At 43.2% G+C, this 3,796-nt stretch overlaps 1 long non-coding RNA gene across 2 annotated transcripts in view; it reads right to left on the bottom strand.

Moving 5' to 3' along the window:
• Positions 1–585: 585 nt before the first annotated feature.
• The window catches only part of LOC133536437 (uncharacterized), a 141,219-nt gene continuing 138,008 nt past the window's right edge, over positions 586–3,796 (bottom strand). For both annotated transcript variants that reach the window (XR_009802461.1, XR_009802462.1), the window contains one exon: positions 586–1,581. This is a non-coding gene — a long non-coding RNA (uncharacterized LOC133536437). The remainder of the gene's footprint in view (positions 1,582–3,796) is intronic.

The following is a 3,796-nucleotide window of genomic DNA, read 5'->3' as shown; positions in this document are numbered from 1 at the left end:
ATATATATATATATATATATATATATATATATATATATATATGGGGCGGTATAGCTCGGTTGGTGGAGCGGCCATGCCAGCAACTTCAGGGTTCCAGGTTCAATCCCCGCTTCCGCCATCCTAGTCACTGCCGCTGTGTCCTTGGGCAAGACTCTATACCCACCTGCTCCCAGTGTCACCAACACTGGTTTAAATGTAAATTAGATATTGGGTTTCACTATGTAAAGCGCTTTGAGTCACTAGAGAAAAAGCGCTATATAAATTCATTTCACTTCAATTCACTTCATATATCAGCCCGGCCCCAACGGCTACCTTCGCCTCGTCAAGAAGCGTGGGTTCCCTCAGAGACACTGGCGGTCACCACACCCGACTTTCACTAAAACACTTGTAACACAATAAGCAGATAAGGGATTTTCCAAAATTATCCTAGTAAATTTGTCTAATAACATCTGAATCGCTCCTACTGTATAGTCTTTTTTTTTTTCTTTTCTAGTCCTTCACTCTAACTTTCCTCATCCATTAATCTTTCATCCTCGCTCAAATTGATGGGGAAATCGTCGCTTTCTCGGTCTGAATCGCTCTTGCTGCTGGTGGCCATGATTGTAAACAATGTGCGGATGTGAGGAGCTCCACAACCCGTGACGTCACGCGCACATCGTCTGCTACTTCCGGTACAGGCAAGGCTTTTTTATTAGCAACCAAAAGCTGTGAACTTTATCGTCGATGTTCTCTACTAAATCCTTTCAGCAAAAATATGGCAATATCGCGAAATGATCAAGTATGACACATAGAATGGACCTGCTATCCCCGTTTAAATAAGAAAATCTCATTTCAGTAGGCCTTTAAATGTGCAATGTGTTGCTGCCCTTAAATTCTAAGTTCATGATTATTTGCGGGAAAAAAATGAAGTTTCTCAGTGTGAACATGAAATATCTTGTGTTTTCAGTCTATTCGATTTTAATATAAGTTGACAAGGATTTGTTGTATTCTCTTTTTATTTACCGTTTACACGAGGTGACAACTTCACTGCTTTTGTAGTTTTGTATATAAACATACAAAAAAAGGCCTGTGTCGGATTCGAAAAATCTGACATGAAAAAATGCGATACAGGTCACATAGGGGCAATAAAAATGGAGATTGACTTGCAGCGTGAACAATGAATGCACCGGAGTACTTAAATAAACTTCCCAGAAATGTGATGCTAACAAGGTTTTTCAGAATTTTGAGTCATTCTGCTCTGCAATTGTTTACCATAAAGCATTACTTTTGACAGCTCAATTCAAATGCATTTCCAGCCCTTTTACTCCTCCTTCATTTCTGATACTTGGAATTGAGGGATAAAACACACTTAGCTGACATTGTCAACTTGTAGGCATGACAACAGTTGTTGGTTTGCTGACTCATCACAATACAACCTTACCTCGGTTCAGCTGACAAGAACTTTGGTGTACTGTGACGCATTCTGCTTACCAGCTTGATGCTAACTCTTTATCTTTGGTGGTGAGGCCATTGTGTCTTCCTGTCAGAGGAGCACAGCTTCCAGTCTGGTCCCAACACATCCTCCAGCTGCTAAAACCAGGCCTTCAAAATAAAACAACACAAGTCAAATAATATGGTTGCACGCTACCGTTGCAGGCTAACTGATTCACAATCAGATTACGATTTTTTCCTATTCCAATTATAAATTCATTTATAATTTACAAGAATCAATGACATTTTATTTTCATTTTTTAAAGACATTTTGGTCAACACTGTGCGTATACGTCAGCAGCCAAGAGAAGCTTTTGCAACCTGTAACCTGTTTTGAAAAAGTGTCATTAAACAAATGATGTATTACAAATTGAATCCAGAATTGTGTTGTATTCAGATTTGATTCTGAATCGAATTGTTACCCCAAAAATGGGAATAGTATTGAAGTGCAAGTGATTGTAAGATTACCATCTCTAGTAGACAGGTAATCGGGTCGCGTAAAATATAGGAAAATGTGCCAAGATACGGGAAATTCTGGACTTTCTACCAAAACTTAAAACCAGATGTGACAGTCGCTTGCTGTCGTCGTGTGGGTTGCGTGGACCACCCAGGAAGGACATGGTTCGATCAGGTTTGACTCTCTTATTTTTTCAAATACAGGCAGACTTTTGCGCTCGCTCCTCCGTGTCTCGCTCTCCAGTCCGCTCTTTCAGCCGCCGTCGTCGTTGTCCCGTTCTATGACTCGCTCTCTGTTGCTCTTCGATCCCTCTTTCCGGCTCTCCAACTCCTTCAGCCCCGATCCCTCCTCCTTCTCCCCTTTTATACAGCCAGAGGAGATATGTTGATTGTGTCCAGGTGCGCGACCGACGCACCTGATTTCGTCTGCGGCGTCGCTCCTGGCCCGCCCAGCCTCTCCGTTCCGCCACATACTCCGCCTCCTTGTCGCCATCTTGATCAGGGCCACAGCGTGGCCTGCCCTACCGTTGGCTCCGCCTCTCCACACCAGAATTTATCTTATTTTTGCTCATTTTCTGTAAAGTTTCCCCTGGACAATGGGAATGGGCATGTGCACACACACACACACACACACACACACACACACACACACACACACACACACACACACACACACACACACACACACACACCCCACACCCCACACCCCACACCCCACACCCCACACCCCACACCTTTACCACGGCTTGATTTCCTTTAGGCGAGTTGGATGGCTGAGTAGTGCTTAAACAGCTGCAGCCGGCCTCCGTAGCTCCCACTACCTCCCATCTCTCTGTTGCAAGTTTTGTTGATTCTATGTAATCCAGCCTTTGACTAAATATTTTATGATTGTAAGATTACCATCTCTAGTAGACAGGCAGTCGGGTCGCGTAAAATAAAGGAAAATGTGCCAAAATACGGGAAATTCTGGACTTTCCACCAAAACTTAAAACCAGAATTTATCTTATTTTTGCTCATTTTCTGTAAAGTTTCCCCTGGACAATGGGCATCTGCACACACACACACACACCTTCACTACTGGTTGATTTCCTTTAGGCGAGATGGGTGGCTGAGTAGTGCTTAAACAGCTGCAGCCGGCCTCCGTAGCTCCCACTACCTCCCCTCTGTTGCAAGTTTTGTTGATTCTATGTAATCCAGCCTATGACTAAATATTTTATTATTGTAAGATCACCATCTCTAGTAGACAGGCAGTCGGGTCGCGTAAGATAAAGGAAAATGTGCCAAAATACGTGAAATTCTGTACTTTCCACCAAAACTTAAAACCAGAATTTATCTTATTTTTGGTCATTTTCTGTAAAGTTTCCCCTGGACAATGGGCATGTGCACACACACACACACACACACACACACACACACACACACACACACACACACACACACACACACACACACACACACACACACACACACACACACACACACACACACACACACACACACACACCTTCACCACGGCTTGATTTCCTTTAGGCGAGATGGATGGCTGAATAGTGCTTAAACAGCTGCAGCCGGCCTCCTTAGCTGCCACTACCTCCCTTCCGTTGCAAGTTTTGTTGATTCTTTGTAATCCAGCCTTTGACTAAATATTTTATGATTGTAAGATCACCATCTCTAGTAGACAGGCAATCGGGGCTCGTAAAATCAAGGAAAATGTGCCAAAATACGGGAAATTCTGAACTTTCCACCAAAACTTAAAACCTGAATTTATCTTATTTTTGCTCATTTTCTGTACAGTTTCCCCTGGACAATGGGCATGTGCACACACACACACACACACACACACACACACACACACACACACACACACACA

This window comes from Nerophis ophidion, linkage group LG17 (assembly GCF_033978795.1).
Source record: "Nerophis ophidion isolate RoL-2023_Sa linkage group LG17, RoL_Noph_v1.0, whole genome shotgun sequence".
Classification (NCBI taxonomy): Eukaryota; Metazoa; Chordata; class Actinopteri; order Syngnathiformes; family Syngnathidae; genus Nerophis; species Nerophis ophidion.
The sequence above is the reverse complement of the archived record's forward strand: the minus strand, read 5'-3'. Positions and strand labels throughout refer to the sequence as shown.